This window comes from Dermacentor variabilis, chromosome 2, assembly GCF_050947875.1.
Source record: "Dermacentor variabilis isolate Ectoservices chromosome 2, ASM5094787v1, whole genome shotgun sequence".
NCBI classification, from domain to species: domain Eukaryota; kingdom Metazoa; phylum Arthropoda; class Arachnida; order Ixodida; family Ixodidae; genus Dermacentor; species Dermacentor variabilis.
The window spans coordinates 176,370,370-176,392,370 of NC_134569.1; the positions used below are offsets into that span (position 1 = coordinate 176,370,370).

Below are 22,001 nucleotides of genomic sequence, written 5' to 3' on the forward strand. Positions count from 1 at the left end.
GGTTAAATTTTGTCTCTGTGACTGTCTCTGTGAAAGTCCACAGAAATCCCCAACTAAATATCTTTGTACGTGTGAACTGCAATGTATTTGTCTGCGACCGCAGAAGTCAACCTGCAGCAAGCCTTACTAAAATGTTTAGTCGCCAAGGTACCTGTGATCTTTTCAGAAGTATTTGCATCTGCAGCCATGGAAGAAGATGCGCACTCCGCCTCTGGTAACTTCCGTCGAGGCTGTCTAATACCCCTGAATTTTTATGATGAACTTGCGTTTGTGTGTGACCGCTGAAGCACGCACGCACGCACAAATACTCTGTTAACTTTTGGTGCAGGTGAACTCGGACAATGCATTTTTGTGTCTATGACTGCTAAATCAAGCATGCTGCAAGTCTTTAGTTAATTCTGTAGTTGCCAAGGTACCTGTGACGGCTTCAGCAATATTTGTCTACGACCATGGAAAAGTCGCAATCAGCTTCTGTTGACTTGCTTAGAGGCCTTCGAGCTGTGAACACTTACGGTGAATTTGTAGCTGTGACCTTTCAAGAGCAACAAGTATGTTGTAGCTTTAATACCTGTGAAATTAACTTGCTACTGTGCTGAAGCAAGTGTCTTGTAACTGTTTTTGTACCTGTGAACTATCCAGTAATATTCGTGCATGCAACTACTTAAGCCATTCTTTAATAAGTTTATTAACGCCCAGTGTATCTACCAAATATTTAGTATTTTACTGTGTGTGACCAATAAAGCAGTGCAGAAAGTCTCGAGTAACTTCTTTCATGGCTTAGACACCTGTGAACATTCCAGGTTATGTTGCATTTATGTGCCTGCCACAGCTGAGGTCAGCCAGCCGGAGGTAGAAACTCCTACTGTCTTCCTTTGCGCCCCCCATCCTTGCAGAGGGCTTTTAAAATTATTTTACTGGCCGAGGTGCATCTGCAGAATATTAGCTCAACTGAAGTTTTCTTGTCAATACTCGAAAGTGTCAATGTCTGCTCTGGTGACCTTTTCCATAATTTCTTCTGGATACAGAGCGCATTTGGTATTTCATTGGATCATCATACAGCTGCTGTTTGGGTCCATATTTGACCACTGAACTAGTCTCAAGTAATTTCGTTAATGCCTAATGTAGTTGAGATGACTTTGGCATAAATCGTCTTATTGTGTGTAACTATTAAATATGGCCTAGAGAAAGGCTTTGGTAACTTAAAGTAGCTAGCATATCTTTAATGTTGAGAAATATTTTGCCTTGGATGTGCCCGCGACTACGAAAATTAGCCCACGATAAGCCTCATGGTAACTTCCGTAGTGGCTCTACTGCTAATTAATAAGTTTTCTTGCTACCCAAGGTGTATTTGTACACACTTTAATTCATGGACACTTTTAGTAACCATGGTGCATCATAACTCCTAATGGCTTAGCTTGTATAATGAAATTATTGAATTTAATTTGTTTGCATTCATGCGCTTTACTGAAAACTGCTGAATGCATTTGAGAGTTGAAATTGTCATCTTCCTGAAACTGTGGGCGCTCTCCAAGCTGTGGACGCGGCGCATTGACGGCGAACCGTCTGAGTCCCAAGTCGCGGTATGGGCATCGGCGGTACACATGGCCGGCTTCTCCGCAGTGATAGCAGGGCGAGTGGTGGTCGGGGGCTCGCGAAATGTCCGTCTTCCTCGCGTAGGTGCGCTGGGCGACGGGTGGGCGTGCTGGCGGCGGCGGACGACGGAATTGCGGCGTTACAGGGCCCTGGCGCGGTCGCGGAGGGGGCTTGACGGTGTGCGACGGCGGCGTAGGTCATCGCGTCTGGCTGGGGTTGCGGTAATTGCGGCACCTCAGGAACCCTAAGCGATCGCCGAACCTCATCTTTCACGATGTCGGCGATCGACGCCACTTGAGGCAGCGATGAAGGCAGGACCTTGCGCAATTCTTGGCGCACAATGGCCCTGATGGTCTCTTGAAGGACCTCGGAACCCAGTCCTTGGATGGCGTATTGCGGCTTGAGCCCCTGGCGGTTATATTGCCGGGTGCGCATATCCAGCGTTTTCTCGATCGTCGATGCCTCTGCAGACAACTTAGCAACAGTCTTCGGTGGGTTACGAATAAGTCCGGCGAAAAGTTCTTGCTTGACGCCCCGCATCAGGAAACGGACTTTTTTCTCCTCCGACATTTCCGGGTCGGCGGGCCGGAAAAGAGGGGCCATCTCCTCCGTGAAGATCGCGTTTGTCTCATTTGGCAGCTGCGCTCTGGATTCTAGTAGAGCTTGGGTTCGCTTTTTTCGCACGACGCTTGTAAACGTTTGCAAGAAGCCGCATCTGAACAGGTCCCACTTCGTTAAGATGGCTTCTCGAATCTCAAACCAGGTCCTGGCGGCGTCTTCCAATGCGAAATAGACATGTCGCATCTTGTCGTCGCTGTCCCAACTGTTAAACGTAGCGACCCTCTCATACGTCTCCAGCCAGCTTTCCGGGTCCTCAAATGTGGAACCGCGGAACGTTGGTGGCTCCCTGGACTGCTGCAGAACTAATGGGGCCGCTGAGGCTGCCATTGGGACTGTCTTCGTGGTCGTCTCTGGACGATCTTCTCGGACGATCTTCTTGGCCATCTCTGGTAGAATTCCGTGTTCCGGGGGCAGCTGCTGTAGCCGGCGGCTTGCTCGATGTTCCGGGACGACGTTGGTGTTGTCTTTGCGGTCCGGGCTTGGATTACGGCTTGTCAGGGGCGTTCGGTACATGAACGTAAAGCACCTCCACCAGATGTCACGTGGTAGTGACGGTGAAGAAGGACGCCAAACTGTGATTATAGAAACTCGCGTTTTATTGGGCGAACTTGTGCCCTCGAAAGCAGGCTATACTCAAAGAACGACGATAGCGGCGAACACACTCGGCGATCGTCGAAAATCTGATGAGTGGGTCAAGCGCGTCGGCCTTTATACATCAGTCCTCGAATGTTCCAGAGTAATCGCTGGGACCTGCGTGCCTTCTACAAAGTTCTATTTTATTCGCGTCGCGCACAAATGCGATCAGATCACACAAGGTCACAGACAGCAGATGGAAGCATCGATAACATTCCGGAAACTTCCGATACATGCAGGCGCGTCCTGCGCTGTACGATAACATTTGTTTGGCGGTGAAACGTGTCGCCTGATAAAGACAAACAAGTACACGTGTCATTATACAATATAGTCCAACATACGAAAGTGACATAGTTTATTATATTTCTGAAAAAGAAGGAGGTAGCTAATTAAAATTTATTTGTAAAGGTATGCCTATATGCCTAGAAAATGAATACGTTGCTTTATATTATCCTCGTTTCAAATTTCTTTAGGTGCTTTTTTTTACGATTAAAAATACCTGCAGACTTCGGTGACCTATGCGGCAGTCTTTTATCAATGGCGTGTGAAACGCAGGTAAATTAAATGCGTCTGACTATTGCTTCTCTCTCCAATAAGCAATGCTGACCACTCATGAAAAAGAAATGCTCTTCCCATAATATACAAGTTATGGATGGAAACATTGTCACTTGCACGCAGAAGTCATAAATATATGCAGGTGTCCCAATTAACTATCATACACCCTGGTTTAAAAAACAGCACTTGTGTTACTCGAGTAAGGTAATTGTAATTGTAACTCGAAACTTACTATTCTAAATATCAAAGTGTCAATAAGGCATTTATACGCACAGACAAGGGACGTCTAACTGCGGTGTTTTCAGGAACGTGCTAACTGTGTACGAATATTTCCGACTGATAAGTATACCTCGCGAAATACGAAAAATACCACTTGACTGCGCTCCCACCCGCATCATAAAGCAGCGCCCTCAAACAAGCTGCCTCTGAGATATTCAGAACAAAATAAAGAATAAGAAGAAAAAACTTCGTGATCGAGCTAGTTCTTTTTCTGCCGCGCCCCGGCTCAAATAACAGTCGGTTTTGGCGTTAATTGGAAACAAGCTCTGACAGCTTTTGTCCTAGCGTACATAAAGTGCACGGATAGTACTTTACTGTATTTTTTCCGCAAATCCTCTCACCCGAAAGTGAATTGCTAACGTCAGTACAAAAGTCTAATTGTGCGTTTTTTTTTCGTGCCAGTCAGGTTTGTTTCTCTAGTGAGCAGAAGGAAAACATGATCCTTGCCTTGGGAGCTGTAAATGGGAACAAGAGAAAGGCCCCAAATATATATCAATCATGGAAATGTAGCGATAGACCAAAGGCATCGACCATCATCCGAATTTATGAAAATTTGAGGCAAACCGGCAGCTTCAACAAACAGCGGCAGAGGACTCCATCTTTGAGTCCTAGCCTGCCTACCGATGCTCTAGCTTTTATGGCCTCAAAGCCTCATGCTAGTGTGCGGAAAGTTGCCGCCCAGGTACTATTCGGCAAGTCAACAGTTTTGAGGATTCTAAATGACTCGGCCATTCACCCATACCACTTTAACCGGAACCAATGGTCAATACATAATGACCTACGGAATATTCTAGATTTCTCGGATTGGGGTCATCACAAAGCCCGTTGAGTGTCCGGACTTTTTAGCAACATCATGGGCACCGAACAAGCGACTTTTCGTAGAAAGAGCCACGTTAATTTGCGTAATGCGCACTACCGGAGTGACTCCAATTCACACTGGGTAAAGCGCACTGGGCAGCGGTACCAGTGATCGTTCAATTTGTGGTTGACAATTCACGGCATTGCTATTATCAGTCCAATGTTCTTCGGTCACACACTGACTCGACAGCGTTACGTGGCATAAATCCTTGTAGGAGTGGTGGATGGGTCTCTCAGCGGAGTCCCGCTGACACTCCTTCCACTTTCCTGGTATCAGTCAGCAAGATGTTGCGCAAGCACACAGCAGCAGCCGATCACGAAGCTGGCTGTATGCGAATTTTCATGCGCAATAGATTGGAAGGCACGGGGCTGTAAATATAACGGCTAGGTCAACTGACCTTTCCCATCCAATTTTTTTTTCGGGTCATGTGAAAGGTCGCATTAAGTTGATCGAGACGGACGTCAGATGAGCTCAAGGCAAAGGTAACGGATGTCTCGTGTAGAATTCTGGCGTCGGTCATCAAGAAAGCCACAGAAGATGTGATAAAGCGGACTCAGTACTGCGTAGCTGCAGAAGGAGACCTATCCGAACACGTACTCTAGCCAGCAGCTGGGTTTAAACGGCGCTTGTAAATTCATGAATAGTGAGGGCACATCGACATCTGATGGTTTTGATTATGTGAGCATTTCTAGCCTTACCAAAAAGAAAAAAAAAACAGTCCGTCCCTTAAGACGATCGCTCACAACATAGCGGCCGCAGCAGCGAGCAAATTCGCGTGATGCCTGTCGCTTCAACGGCAACGAAGTGGCAAGAACGCAGCGCTCACGGAGCTCTAAGCACATGCTGTACTCTGCGGCTTGCGCATATCGCTTTCAAGAAACGGACCGCCCCGCCACGCGAGTCTTGGCCGCCTACGGAGCATTGTAGATCACAGTTTATAATGGTTCAGTGAACCTAATAAATGCTGCATATGTTTCCTTCATTTTTCCCTTCAAGTTTCTCCGTGGATTTTCCTTTCTTTCGTTTTTCTTTTCTTCTTTTTTTTTTGCGCAGACGTCCCGATTACCAATTCGGCTGATTTAGAAGTGGTACATTTATTTTCCTGAACGCGTTGGTTTTGCCATTTCTCTACACGTCAGTCGCTTCTCGGTTTGTTTATTGCACTTTTTTTTTTGCCACGAATCTGTTTCTACAGCACGGATACACTATAATGATAAATAATACCTTCACTTTAGTCTGGCTTTTGTTCGAAGCACGTTTCTGTCGCGAGATGTAGCTGTGCGCGCACTCTTTCGATGTGGTGCGAGTAGAGACGGGGTTTCGAACCATTCTAAGCCTATTCCATTCCTTTTCGCGCTTCACGCGTGTCAGAGAGGCGCTTTGGCCGCGTTATCAAATGTCTGTTGTAATCAATGTGATCAGTCGGCCTTGAGAGATGGATAATACGTGTGACACATAAATGAGAGGAAGGAATAGCTGCGAAGCCTAGATACTCGCTGTTGGTGCTCCTTCCGTGCCATTATCAAGGTGATGCGCTGTCTCTTCGGGCTTGCGATAGGCAACGGAGATCGGAATGAGAATTTATAAGTAGAAGTTGGGTCACTATAAAGTGTTTAGTGTTCAGAAGGCAGTTCCGTAGTCAAAGACTATATCGGGACTTCCAATTCTTTTCTATCAGCTTATTTGAGGACGCTGCTTTATGATGCATATGGAAGCACAGTCACGTGTTACCTGTCAGTTTTCATGGCGTTTCTTTACCAGTCCGAAAAAAATTGTATCCAATTACAGCGATGCTGAAAACACTGCAGTTGGATGTGATGGAGGATGGATACAAGTGCCTGATTGACACTTTGATAGCTATGACAGTACTTCTCGAGTTAGGTGATTAATTATAACTAGCTAATTAAACATCAGTTGCGAAAAAGTTATTGGCGGCTACTTCACAGTACTGGATAAAATATGCAGTAAGTTCTCTTCCACTAACGCAATTGCTCTTTTTTTAGGTCTTGGTGCATGATAGTTGGGAAACCCTTTATGCACCCTGGGCATCGAAGTAAGGCCAAGCCAGATTCGCTCAAAATGAGAATCAAGAACAGTCATGCGCAGCAGCGTTTATACGCGGGCTGAAAGAAAAAGAAAGAAAGAAAGAAAGAAAGAAAGAAAGAAAGAAAGAAAGAAAGAAAGAAAGAAAGAAAGAAAGAAAGAAAGAAAGAGAGAGATGATGCAGTTTCGCCGGAAAGGCGAAGCAGTATTAGTGATTGCGAAGTATAAAACAACTTCACGAAGGAAGATTACACCACCGAGAGAGGCCAAATTCTAGCTGGTGCGTGAGGACGAAGTCAGTGAAACTTAACTGCCTCCTAGTACGAGGTCTTGGATATACTCATATCAGACCTGACACTTCAGTAAAGATTCTTCGAGGCCCCACGATGTTGCTTCAAGTGCAACTGTTTTTTCCTGCGCATTCCTCGTACGCGCAAGCTTTCGCCAGCGTTTTAACGACGCCTCGGTAAGGCCAAATGAAAACGCGACAAGCGCCTCAACGCGTTGCGTTCGCTTGTCCGCGAGTAGTTCACAACTTCAAGGACCGCTCAGCGTTATTTTTTTATGCATTAATGCTTTTTAGTTTATACGCTCATTTCATACATTCGAGATGTGGCGTCACCCACTGGCTGCACCGTCACGTGCCCAACAACGCACGCAGTAGGGCGCAGGTTTAGCCAACCACAATTGTGGCGTTATTCTTCTTCCGGCTACCGTTCGGTGCGAACGCGGAATCACGTGCTCCAGCGGAGTGGCGACAGCGGCCTCTGCTAGCAGCGGAAACAGGATGGACAACAACGAAGTTCAAGACTACGATATCGTTTGGCAACATATCCCAGAGGACGTGTTGTGGTTACCACCGTTTTTTTTTTCGTTTTTTGCATGGCGACGTACAAGTTAGGCCCTACAGGGCTGAGAATTTCCACGACGCCCTCGCCAACGCTGGTGTGCTTCCCGATGTGGCGTCGTCGGGGGCGTACCAAATCAACCATGTTTGAGCGGTGACTCTCAACATCACTGAAGCAACTAAGAAGCTTGCAGCTCTCCAGGAAGTGGAGAAAAAAGGACGCCGCTGCGTCATTTTCCATCCAGATGACCAACAGGTGAAAATACGGCTGCGCTGGATGTTGCTTGGCGTGGCGGACGACGTTCGGACGGCTCCCGCTGCTTACGGCAACGTACACGAAGTGACCCGGGAGCGTTGGCGCGTCTCAGGCGTCAAGGACAAGGGGTCCACCACGAGGACCGTGCTCCTGAAGCGGAAACCTGGTTTGAAGGTCGATGGCCTACCTCACCAGCTACGCGTTGCAGGCGAGTTGGCCCTTGTAGTGGCGCCTGGGCGGCCATAGCAGTGCCTACGCTGCCGTGGTACGGGCCACGTTCGCTGTGAATGCAACGTGTCACGGTCCTCAAAATGCAGACGCTATGGTCACCTCGACAGCGATTGCGTCCACACATACGCGGTGGCTACGAAACCGGCATCGCAAGACAAGTCGGTGGAGCTACTGATGGACGTCGACGAGGCGGAAGAGGCTGCGAAAGAGCGGAGGAAATGAGCAAGCTAGCGGGAACGACCGACCCGTCGGGGCTTTCCAGTGGTGGCACAGCCACGTCAAGCAACGTAGAAACGGACCTTGAGGAGAAGAAATTGCCTGCGTCTCGGGCGAAGGCGTCGGAGAATGGGGAGAGCGTTCCGGCACCCAAGATCGATGAACCAGCGAGCAGCCCGCAGAACAGGGACCTGAGCGGCGGCCGCGCAGTCAGCGTCTGCGCGCCAGCCAAGCACCCTTATATCCTCACCGGCAACGAAGGGGTTAAGGGGGCAGCCTCTAGCGTCGAGGAGCCGCCTGCAAAAACAACTCAAGCCAGGCGGGCCAGTCTCCGGCAGCGACCTAACGTTTCGTCTGAGAGGTGAACCGGCGATACAGCACCTACGGTGCAAGGTTCGGAGCCTGCACAGGCTGGCTCCGGCATCAACGATGGCGTCTAGCCACGCGCTAGACGCGGAGGGTATAAGCACCATGCTCTCGGCCTTTTCACTTCCTTGCGAAAATGGCTCCTGCATCTCCCTTGAAGGTAGCTACACTTAATGTCAGGGGCTTGGCAGGAAAGAAAAAGCGAAGTCAGGTGTATCGGCTTTTAACGGAGCATGACTTTGATATATTGGCCGTGCAGGAAACAAAAGTTCACGGTGAGGAAGAGACCGGGAGCATGTTGCGACGTTTCACGTCTAGATTCTATGCTATTGTAAGCCATGCCATCGGCACATCTGCTGGTTGTGTCCTTTTTATTAAGAAGTTGCCGGCTCTGGCCGTGCATGCTCATTTGTTCTGCTTGCCAGATCGGTGTGCTGCTGTCGATTTTACACTCAGCAATACGGAATGGCGTGTTTTATGTTTGTACGCGCCAAATGTTGTGGATGAAAGGGCCAATTTTTTTCGAAGTGTTGAGCAGCCTCTCAGTCTCGATGAACAGCTGATTATCATGGGCTTCAACTGTGTCCTGAGCGCTTGCGATAAGACTAGTGATCGGGGGTTCAGGGACGCAAGTTCTCAGGTGCTGTCGCATATCATAGACAAATGGAACCTTGAGAATGTGGCAGAGTGTACTTAAGGCGCGGGTGGTGTGAAGTACACACATATCCAGCGCGCATGTCATGCCCGTCTGGACCGCATTAATGTAACGCTGGACGTGATTCCAAAATGCAACAGTTCTCAAGTAGTGCCGGTGTCTTTCTCAGACCACTGTTTAATAGAATGCGGGTTTGGGGCATAAAAACATTGCAGTGTTTCTAGCTGGGAACAGTGGAAGATTAATAAGAAGCTGATTAAAGACAATGCTTTCAACCGTGCGGTAATGCAAGAAATTGGCAAAATAGAGCCGAATAAAGAACTGAAAATATGGAAGCAGTGGGAGCTTTGTAAGAACAACTTAAGATAAAAGCAATAGCGCGGTTTTGTTCCATGGCGTACGAGGAGAAACTAAATGAACGCGATCTAACTTCTGTTCTTGCAAAACTGCTCGAAAAGAATGCGAAGCGCCTGGTAAATGGACCGATGACATTACGAAAACGAAACAAAAATTGGAGGACGCTTAAGCTTCGCCTTCAAGAGTGGAAGGTGATAGCGTTATCGCACCCCTTTCGCACCGCCCACTCGTTCGGTCGGCATGCTCTTGAGTCACACAATGACATAGTCTTCATAGACAGCACTTCTAAGTCTTCAGCACAACTTTTTTCTAATTATTTGTTCCAACAAGTGATTCTCACAATCTACATTACCGCATTGTGTCGTGAACACTACAACGTTTGTTGCTCCCCTGTTCCTTTAGCGTTCACACGCACTGAGTATCTCGATCACTCGCAGCAGGGCACACATCACAGGCGACGCTTTCCCACTAGACGCGCTACGGCGCAGCGATCACGTCAGAGGCGTCCCGCATCGGACACTGCACCTAGGAATCGCGCTGTGAGCGGAAAGAGGAGCCGCGTTGCCTAAACACGAGGGTTCGAGTCACGCACGCTGGAAGTTAGAAGGGGAGAGAGCGAGAAAACTTATTAAACGCAAGGGTATTGGGGCATCCTCGTACCGGTCCCCGCACGGCCCCAATGCGATCAAACGAGACGAAGGGGAGAAGCGGGCGAGCGGCGCGTCACCTGTCAGTGCAGCGCCGCATATTGCGAGGAGGGGGTCTTCTGTGTTTGCCGCAAGATGGCTCTGCGTGTGCGCCAAGCGCAGAAGAAATGTAGACGTACTTCGCTACTCGTTTAACTGCGACTTCTGTAATTTATATGCTCATAATTACCGGCCATAGTTCCGGAGACCATAGTTCGATTCCCACCCAGCCCATCTTGCAAGTTGTTTTTATTTATAAATTGCCTTCCGGGATTCTTCGCTCAAGGCCAGCGCCGCCGACGCCGACGACACCGGCTTTTCTGCGACACGAGCTCCTTAACACTGTCGCTTTAAAAAGTTGAAGTGGTAGAACAAGAGAGTTATCTCGGTGTGCTGGTGTGGGCGCCAGCGGAACATGTAGCTTCTGGGGAGAAGCCGTCTAAACGAGCGCTCGGAATTGAAAAAGCCCACGCTCGGAGAAATCACATAGACAACATAGAATGGGGAGGTGTCTTATGGGATGATAACGAACATATCAAGCGTGCGTCTTTTTTTCAGTACTATCAAGCGTTGTTTGCTTCACATGTTGCCGACACGAACATGTTTAAGGATAGGTTTCTTGGGGCACTGCCGCGACTCAACGATGAGCAGAATGCTAGGGAAGAGCTGTCAATAAACGAATCAGAGGAAGAAACGGCGATAGACAATTTAAACTCTGGTAAATCGCCAGGACCGGATGGTTTAAGCGCGGCGTTTTACAAAGCTTCTAAGCCTGTAATCGCGCCAGTATTGACGGTCGTGTTTAATGAAGCGTACGAAATTTAAGAATTGCCTCCGTCCTATGCAAAATCACACACCGTCTTAATCCCCAAAACTGACGAAGCAGAGAAGTTACGACAAGTAACAGCGTACCGGCCAGTCGCACTCACAAATGTGGATTACAAAATTTATATGAAGGTTTTAGCGCGAAAATTACAATCAGTAATCCAGGAAATCGTTGGACCGCATCAAACGTGCGGGATAAAGGGACGATCTATTACGACTAATATTCACACAGCAAGATGCGTGCTCGAGTGCTGTGACATTACAAATATCCGCGTAGCCATCTTGCAACTAGACCTTCAGAAAGCGTTCGACTAAGTCGCGCATGAAATTTTGCTTTGTATACTAGACCATGTTAATCTTGGTTCTGTTATTCGTGAGGGTGTCGCCCTGGCGTATCGGAACTGCACGACGAGATTCCATAACCCGCCGTGGTTGCTCAGTGGCTATGGTGTTGGGCTGCTGAGCAGGTGGTCGCGGGATTTCGGTGGGGGCAAATTGCGAAAACACCTGTGTACTTAGATTTAGGTGCACGTTAAAGAACCCCAGGTGGTCAAAATTTCCGGAGTCCTCCACCACGGCGTACCTCATAATCAGAAAGTGGTTTTGGCACGTAAAACCCCATAGTTTATTTTAATTTACTTTTTTGAGGGCCCCCATTAGCGTGCAGCGTTTGGTACGCCAGGGTTGCCCCCTAAGCCCTCTTTTGTTTTGAATTTACATAGATGCGATGTGCTTAAACATTGCGAAAAAAGAGACAATTCCTGGCTTTCGGTTGCAAGCAGGGGAAGTCAAGGTGCTAGCATATGCGGATGACGTGGCGGTTTTTTCAACTAGTCGGAAAGGTGTATCTGAAGCTATTGAATGTGTAGATGATTTATGCCAAGTCTCAGACAGCACAGTGAACTTAGCCAAGTCACTGGGGCTCTGGCACGGAGCATGGCGATCGACGCGCGACCGCTTTGCAAACGTGTCCAGGGTGACGACCCCAACGAAGTACTTGGGAGTACTCTAGAATGCTATCGTGATAACGAGACTTATTGGACAGCGAAGACGCATGATACACGTGGAAAGGTAGAAAGTAACGAATCGATTTTTTCTAGAGCCACCGTGTGCAACCTGTTCTTTATTAGTAGGCTATGGTATGTAATGCAGGTGTTACACTGTGCCAGACTTAATGTACAGAAGCTGCGTAATGGGAAAGGTGCAGCCGAAAGAATTTGTTCAGAGGAGTCAAGAATGGGACACCTTCTTTTTGCGGCACATTGTTAACAGGTTCTTTTTTTCTTTCGCGACGTCAGCAATCCTCTTTTTTTTTTTTTTTGCGCACCGCATGCCAATAAGGCTCGGCCACGCATTGCCAGAATTTGTTGTTTCAACCGAAACACTCACGGGAGGTATTTTTGGATGTTCTAGAGAAGTTATCGCAAGTGTACGATTCCTTGCAACGTGGTTTTCAAATGAATGTTTACTGCGAAAAAGGAAAAGTTGTACAAGGATTTGTGTGACGTTGTTCTGAAGTAGCCCATGTATAGAGCCTTCTACAGTGGAGGCCCTGGAAGGGACGTGCTAAAGAGAATAAAGAAAATGCAAGTACCGCAGAGGTGAAAACCTTTCTTCTTTTTAAGTTACACACTGGAACGTTGCCACACAAAAAATGTTTTTACAGGAAAAGGGCTTCTTTCTTCCATGAGGATCTCACTTCGTTATCTGCAAACAACTAGAAAAGATAGATCACGTTTTTCTTCATTGTTGGGGAGGGGAATTTTTTGGGGCCGTACTGCAAAGAACAATAAAGAATGAATTTCCCCTCTACCCTCATGGAATACGATATCTACCCATTACTAACGAGGATGGAGTTCCGTTAGATTTATTAATGTTAATGGGCCTCCACAGTATTTGGCGCTCTCGAATGGCGGGATACTACTGCGATGCCGACACACAACCTACGCGAACTTATGTCCGTGAAACTGCAACAGTTTGTTGAGATTTTGGAGGCCGGTGGCGGTACTGCCGAATGGCTATCAAGGGTGGAGCCATTGATGGCTCTAAACAAATTTTGATATAACTAAGCCAGCCCCCCCTACCAGGCTGATTATGGCAATAAGACGTGGCCACTCTATTTTGTAAATTTTGTTTTGTGTATTGCTGTTATTTGTCAAAGTCACGCAATAAAGAAAAACAAAAGAACTGTGGCGTCGGGGAACCATGCTTATCTCGAACCTCGGAGGCCTGCGTTCGATTCCCATCCCGACCGAAATTCACCAAGTTTTCTTTTCAAACGGATTAATTTACTTTGTGTACATTGTAATTAATTTTTGTGTGTGAATTGGACGTAAATTCGAGAATTTTATTGTGTAGTTTTACTCTTTGTTGTCGGCCATTTTCGGTACGGTCATTCGGCCACGCCACCGACTACAACGTTGGATTTTCGCCTAATAGGGCATATATTGATTTCGCATTAAAGAAATTCTGCGCAACAATAGGTTAACTTTTGCGTCTTCCTCGCTTAACAGAATGCGTAGTTAATTGGAAGGGGGTCTTTTATTGGGTCGTACCTCGGGTGCCGAAAACAGCTTTATTTAACTATTCTGTGTACTAAACTGTGGCCGTCAAGTCGCGTTCAATATTCATGCCATACGATGATTAAAAAAGAAATATGGAAAAAACAGGCGGCCAGGTAGCTTAATTAGTGGCAATAGTGGCTATGGCATAGGGCTTCTAAATCAGAGCTCCAGGCCGCGGAATTCAAAATGGACGGATTGGGACAACACTCGTTTAGTTATATTTAGGTGCAACTTAACACACCTGGGTGGGAAAAATTCTAACGCAGGGGGTGTATTATAAGAGTATATCGTCGTATTGCCACGTAAAATCCCAGAACTAGTATATTTAATAAACAAATTCGCAGTTCCGCCGGAAAGGAAAAGCACCGATTGCGATGACAAATTAGTAAATAGGTGTACGAAGTAAGAATAGGTGTTTCATCCGGCGTATACAGCAGTATAAATTCGCTTACTAACTAAATTAACAATGATACAATGCGTAAGCGTGACTGAGCGGGGCCGTAGAAACAGACACAAGGAGACAGCGCCATATTTGTGTAGGCTTCTTTCTACGTCCTTGTTCAGTCGGCATTACACATTCTATCATGGATTCAAACTAACTAGCCCATCAACGTGTTTTAACTAACTTAACCCGCACGCGGTGTCACGACCGCACAGGGAAACACGTACACATCGCTCGATTACAGCGGAAACTGTCTGTCAAAACGCTCGAGTTGGGAATCGCAGCAGGAGCAGCGAGCCAATTGACCTACGTGCATCTGTCGCTTCAACACGTACGAAACGTCGAAGGCACCGCGTATGCGAAGCTACAAGCACTAAGCGCACTTTGAAAACATCGCTGATCGCTCTGAAGATGAGGCCCGCGCATGCGCGCACGTTAGCCGCGTCGCAGACAGCTTTGAAGACACACGAGCGCCGGCAGCGCGTCCCTACGGCATCCGCCAAAGACGTCGTCTACCGTGTCGCGTCCGCGATTCCCGTGGCCGACGCCCTAGTAGACGCTGCGGTTGTTGACAACTCTGTACGGAGCGGCGGGCGAGGAGGGCGTCGAGGCACCGTAGTAGCCAGCGGCGAAGAACGCCCCCTCCTGCCTCGCCTTACCCACCTGCCTCGTGCGTCACACGAGAGGACAAGCACCGAGGCCGCATTCCTCGCTCACGCACACGAGATTGAACCGCTTTCGCCGGCTCACCCCCACTCGCTTTCACTCATACGGAAACTCACGGCGGCGGCGAAGGCAGAAATGCGCCTGGAGTGGCCATATAATTGCTATCGCAATGAAAAGGGAGGTGCCTCTGTTCCTGGGCGCTTTTCTGGGGGTCTAACCAGAATGAATGTATTTTCGAGTCTCAGTTCTCAGCAAAACAGGTTACGAGGGTTGCGGCGAATGCGGTGGCCGCAGTAGAAGGCAGATCTCAACGTTCGCATTGCCTCTCTCTTCACGTGTTGCGGAAGGCTTTCACAGGATGTACTCTTGGCACATTAAAAGGCAGTCTTCCATAGGGAGTTACCTACCACTTTTACGCATAGAGTACTGACCTATTACGGTCGTATATATAATACCAAGTGGCACATATCGGTCTACACTTTTATGCTGCACAATCACCGGGATCTGCCGACGGTAAGAGGTCGGAAAACATACTCGATACATAACATGCACATACACACACACAATTATATATATATATATATATATATATATATATATATATATATATATATATATATATATATATATATATATAAGATTGTGTGTGTGTATGTGTGTAAAGGAAACAAATAAAAATTTCGCTTACGTTAACACGATAGTATTCAGAGATGCCTGAATGCCTAATTCTCACGCTTCCCGGCTACTGCACCTTATTAACCGCAGTGTTTCCCAGAACACGCTGGCGGCGACCGCTATGCACGAAGGCGAGGTTTCAGATAGAAACGCTGGAAAAGGGGCTTATGTTTGAGTTTGCACATTACACAATTATGAGGACGACGCTACGAGCTATTGAAAGAAGAATTATCGGTGTAATGTTATGCGATAAGAAAAGAGCAGATTGGGTGAGGGAGCAAACGCGAGTTAATGACATCTTAGTTGAAATCAAGAAAAAGAAATGGCCATGGGCAGCACATTAAAGAGGAGGGAAGATAACCGATGGTCATTAAGGGTTACGGACTGGATTCCAAGGGAAGGGAAGCGTAGCAGGGGACGGCAGAAAGTTAGGTGGGCGGATGAGATTAAGAAGTTTGCAGGGACAACATGGCCACAATTAGTGCGTGGCCAGGGTAGTTGGAGAAGTATGGGAGAGGCCTTTGCCCTGCAGTGGGCGTAACTATGCTGATGATGATCATTACGATTACACAATTATAATTTATCGTTGATTCAAATTACAATACGACGCTATCATGTCGGTAGGTTGTGCGTAAGTCACACTTCACGATTTTCGTGACGCATTTCATTCAATTCAATTCAAATTCAATTAGTATTGTGATGCATTTGCGCTGCAAGGAGAGCCTGTGTGGTTGGGCATGCTTGGATCGGAATAATTTTTCGGTCATAAGACGGTCGGCGCCGCGTGCCAACGGCGGATTTTCTGCGACACGGGGCCCTTCAAGCAATCGCGTTAAAATTGTCCGAAGGAGGGATTCGAACAGAGGACATCTACACCACAGGAGCCCTGTACCTTAGTATCAATCGTCACTTACAGCGCATACGTGGACGAGGGACAAAAGAGGACGACGAAGACAGCGCTTGTCTTCGTCATCCTTTTTTGTCCCTCGTCTTGTATGCGCTGTAAGTGACGATTGATAGCATGGAATACCAACTAGCCCGTACCCAAACCTTGCTCCTGTACCTCAACCATTACAACACGGGGGCGCGCGTCGTACCAAGTGGGAATAGAACATCCTTAAGCATTTCCCGCATGCGAGTCAGCGCGTTGGGATACTTGCCGCGTTTTATTGTAATATCAATTATATGGCGACACCATGCGATCTTCCGCCGTCGTCGATAGTTACACATAAATGTACTGACTTCGTTAGCTTCTTATAGCTATATTTTCTGAAGAAAAATAATCACACTTTATACTTTCCTTATGAGTGCGAATTTTAACGCCAGGTGGACACGATAAGCGCAACTTGTGCAATCAAGACACATATACTCTACTGTGCCCAAAGGTAATCTATGTTTGAGTGGGCAACTAGATTTTCTGTTTTCACGTACATCAATTTAAATGGGGGGAGTTTAGCTAATTACGTTAGCTAAGCTGAGCAAATGAGCCTTAATTTGAAAAGAAATGAAGTATATGGGCTTGTGGCTCGGAAATGTATGACATGATGATATTTAGTTTGTTTTTCTAGTAGATTCATGATTTAAAAATTAGGACGCTCAAAGCAACGCGGTTTGTATGCAGGGTGATTATTTTTAAGTTTTATGAAACTTTGAAAAAACGCCTGCGGCAGATAGGATACGAGCTCGAATATTCCAAGAGGTGGGCATTATTAGGCCGCGAAATTCGAACAGATATCCAGATAATTACCAAAACTTGGCTAATTACTTTCTTACGTGATTTACAGCATATATTGCAATTTACGAGTTGCAGCCTGTGAGCTTCCAAAGCATACTCATTTGAAATGAATTTCGAGGATGACACTATTTTACCCATATTATTAACCCAAGTGTGGAACGAAATACATGGACGTTCCCGATATTTTTTTTTTCTGTAATGAATCAGACAACGTTTTGTTAAAAAAAGATGTCATTCCACTCTGTGAAGGTGCACGACTAGGGAAGCTGTTTAGCACACGACACAGAGGTGACAGAATTTGATACAAAGATGCGAACTAAATTACCGTGATTTTTATTTAAATTCGCTTAGACGACGGGACCGCCTCACCGAGGAACCGGAGGAAACTGGACACGCGTGATTTGTCGATTGGACGGCCACGACGGGAGCAGGGAAGGAAAGTTGATACGCAAGCGCTTGGAACGCCGACAAAGACAGAGCGGTGGGAACGCAGACATTGCCGACGTAGGTAAAAGTGTAGTACATGTTCTTATCAGCTGTTCTTATCTGATGTTGGTTCTATTTCGACTCAAGATAATAAACTTTATTTTTACAGGTTGGTGGATGTACTTGAGGGCTGCATGAAGCCGCCGTGGGTCGGTCTGGTATTTCACTATCTCCGGAATCGCCCCGCGATTTTTGCACACGCAGATCAAATAAAATTGACAGCCACTTTAGCATACGCCAGAGAGGGTGAAGGCGAAAGCCTGCGAGCTCAGGACAGATTCATGAAATTACTTGACATTCTCATTTGAATGCATTGTTACTTCTTATTGTTTTCTACTGCCTAATCTCGTGGGTTCTAGTGCCTTAACTGGCGCTACCTTAATGAACTGTACCTTCATTACCTTGGCCCTAATTAACCACAAAGTTGGTGGGTTCGAGTGGCCCAACTCTAAATTAATAACACCTAACTTCGCCTTAAGACCAAATGTCGCGGGTTCGACTTCCACGTAAGCTCGAGCGTTGAACTACAACTGAAGTTCGTGGGTTGAAGTGCCCCAATTGACTGTAGCTTAAAGAACATTGCCATTTTTGTCATGATGAGCTGCAGCCGAGCCATCTGCGCAAGAAGACGACGAAGGCGCGAGCAGTGGGACGAACACCTGAATGCGCGAGGCCAGCACACATGACTATATGTATCGCATGCCGTGTTTCCGGGACCATGGTGTGTATGAGCAACTTCGGTGTCGAGTATTAAAATGCACGGAAACGTAAATATAAACAGTTTCGCTGTGAAAAGCAAGTGTAACAATAACGCAATTTTACCGCAAGCTTCTTAGCACGTGCTAGTTGGCGAGTTGGTGATACATGATTACGACACGTATGATTACGACACAAGTAGGCAAAGCAGCAGGTGTTCGAGTTTAAGTTCCCGCTCCGAAACGCCTTGGTTTGATGTTTGCTAGGGTGAATCCAGGACACCAGGAAAATAAACGTGTGCAGAAAATATCATGGGTAGAAACATGTCGGCTTTGTAAATATAGTAATTTATTGTGTTCCATTGTGTGGTTCAAATGTTGGCCAAACGGAGAGATCTCTGAATGACAGATTGTATGAGCATCGATATAAGATGCCAAACTGGCTCTCAGGTCACATTATAGTGCTCATTGTAAGGCTCACAAGTGCACTCCAGATTTTGAGAGAACCTGTGTTTTGAACAGAGCGCATGATCAACTGACAAGGGAGATATTGGAAGCTGTTGAGATCAAAATGCATGGTGATGCTTGTATCAGTGAAGCTTGAGTTTCTCTATCGACAAAGGAACTGGCGTATCTTGGGAGCGGTGCTTAAGAATCAGTTCTGTATTGTGTTTTCGTTGCGTGATGAAGATTACGGCTCTGTTTTTTCTTGATGTTCGGACTCTTGGCAGCAGCTACTTATTTTTGTGTGAAGAAATAAAACGCTCTGTTGTTAATGCGTCTACGTGGTTGTCCCGTGTCGTCTTCCTTCGTCCGTCGTTTTATTTGGCGCCTTCGTCGTAATCACGGCAAGCTTGATGGGGCATGCCTACAAACTGGCGTCGTTCTGGTAATTCATTCCAAGTAGATACGCGTTTCAAGCTCAGCGGTCACAATTCCTAAATTGAAGTATGTGTCCTAAAGTAATTTATTCAAAAGGGAATTAGTTGTGGTTTTTGTTCATTACTTGAATGTTTATGTTGATTTCATGTGCAAGTAATGTCTGTTTCTCTTAACAGTGAAATTGAACGACTTGAATTATGCTATCTGCTAGAAGTCATATTTAAGATTTCAGTAAACGTTTTAAGTCAGGACCTTGTATAGCGAGTGGATACTCTGGCGGCAGCGCTACTCACCCCCAAAAAATTCCACCAGCAGTTCGTCCTCATTGGCTGCCTTTGGTCATCTCACTAATGCCGGTGCATTTGCAAGAATTGAATATTCCTACTGCGGCTTACATTGTGACAGCGGCTGAATTCTTGGGTACAACTAACCGTGGCCTGAAGCCCGGCAACATATGAGAAGAGGCGCAGACGTGTATTTCTTGTATCCGCCGGAGCACCTACAGATGACGTGGGTTAACAAGTGCAATCTCGGTATGCGCAAAATAAGCAAGATGGAGGACAGCCACTTGGATGATCCAGCATACTTTGCCTGCAAATGGTAGGCGACAGACAAGTGAAACAGCACCAAGAAAATACTTTTGCAGTCATACTCTATTGGTACAAGTCCTTTTAAGGCTCTAACTGCCGGCAAAACGTCAGGAAGGTAATACCTAAAGGACTTCACAGACAGATTGCGCTTGTATTTTGTTGGCATATAACTGAAGGCCAATAGAAGAGCAGTCGGTATGAACCAACGTTACTAGACTAGATTCAGTTGTAAAACTCTCCGCCCGCCTCCTTACAGGCGCTGTCGCGATTTCTGTGATTGTGTGTCGCAAACAGCGGAGACGCAGCGAAGCGCGAGATCTGTTCAGAGGCGACACATCGAGACAGCCTGTAGTGCCTTCGGAGCTGCATTTCATCAACACTAGCAAAGGCTGGTATAATGCGAACTTAAGAAAGGGAGTTGTTATCTTTTCATACGAATACTGGTGAGCAACGTCGCCGAAGAAATGCGCAACTGTCCGTCTCTTCACCGGCGGCCGAAATATGATGTCGAAAGCTTGCTTGAATACACTAGCTTCCGAAGCTTCTTCGTCGCTTGAGTCCCCGCTAGTCGATTCGAATTTGAGCTAGATGAATCATTGCTGTCCCCAACGAGTAAAAGCGCAGAATCACCACTCACTGCTTCCGAGACACTGCGATTCGGTTTCACAGGCGCGCGCACCCTAACGTTACGTTGGCTGTTGGCGGCCTGACACCGGAGACTTCGGGTTGACTCCGTCAATTTTTTCGGAGTAGAGCTCTGGTACGTGGAGTGGATCTAGCAGCGGAGCTGCTGCCAATCCGCCAATGCAAATTACGGGAGGCACTCTCAATCTCCCAAAGGAATAGACTTACTCCGCAAGGAGCATAAAAACTACTACACTAAGTGCTCCTAATCTCCAACAGGAATACCCCATTTTACTACTCCCACAGGAGTTTCTCTGTGAATGATCTTAATCGCCTTGCTTCTACTAGCCGAAATGTTAACTTGTTAAATGCACACCCTCCCCTTCCACCAACGTTGACCAAGTACAGCAGTGACTTGACAAGCTGTTAACGTATATTCAATTTACTTCGAACAGTAGCAAAAAGCTACTGATCTCTAAAGATGAATTACCGGCCCATATAGACATCACTCGCAAGAAAGAAAGCAACGAGTATGCTCACTAAATAAACTGATTAAATTAATTTATTTTCTAGTAATAAATATTACGGCACATATTATATTAAGATATTGAAGAGAATCGTCAGAACTGTCTAGCTCCATATTTGTAAAAATCAGATAGCTTAATAAAGCAGAAAATCAGACATCCACCCATTCGTAGCGTTTGCTACAAAGGAAACCCATACGGGTTCCTCGAAAGAAAAGCCTCACAGTTGAAGAAAAATTCGTCCTGGTCCCGGACTCGAACCCGGGTCTACCGCCTTTCCGGGGCAGCCGCTCTACCATCTGAGCTAGCCAGGCGGCTAGCAGATGGCAGGGCGAAGTCGAATTTGTCGACAACACGAAGCAAAGGCAAGACTTTGACATAATAGTACTGCGGAAACCCGCAAGTTGGAGAGGAGTAATTAATAAAGTGGAAAATCAGACATCCACCCGTTCGTAGCGTTTTCTACAAAGGAAACCCATACGGGAAAGAAAAGCCTCACAGTTGAAGAAAAATTCGTCCTGATCCGGGACTCGAACCCGGGACCACTGCCTTTCCAGGGCAGCCGCTCCACCATGTGAGCTATATTTTATATTTTATATAATACTGAGAGTAAGCTAATGGGCCTATAATTTTTCAATTCTTTAACATCTCCCTTTTTGTGGAACGGTATAATGTTTTCATTCTTCCAGTTTTCTGGGACCTTTGAAGTTGATAGACACTTCGTATAGAGAGCCGCCCGTTTTTCAAACATTGTGTCTCGTCCATCTTTGACTGAATCGACTGTTCCATCTTCTCCTGCCGCTGTTCCCCGTTTCGTGTCTTGCAAGGCCCTTCTGATCTTATGGCTAGTTATTGGAGGAGTTTCTGTATAGTGTTCATTACTGTTTCTAATTGAGGTATCCTGACACATCTGGGTACTGTACAGGCCAGTATAGAACCCTTCCGCTGCATTTACTATCTCTTCGAGATTGCAGATGATGTTACCCTGCTTATCTTTCATGCGTACATCTTAGTTTGTCCTATGCCAAGTTTCTCACTATTTTCAGGCTGCCTCCATTTTTTACGGCTTCTTCAGTCTTACTCACGTTATAGTTAA

The 22,001-nt window shown here is 46.6% G+C and overlaps 1 non-coding gene across 1 annotated transcript; it reads left to right on the forward strand.

Moving 5' to 3' along the window:
• The first annotated feature begins 17,599 nt into the window (after positions 1-17,599).
• On the forward strand, positions 17,600-17,782 carry LOC142573454 (U2 spliceosomal RNA). Its single transcript, XR_012826322.1, has one exon. It is a non-coding gene; the product is annotated as a U2 spliceosomal RNA (small nuclear RNA).
• Positions 17,783-22,001: the final 4,219 nt, after the last annotated feature.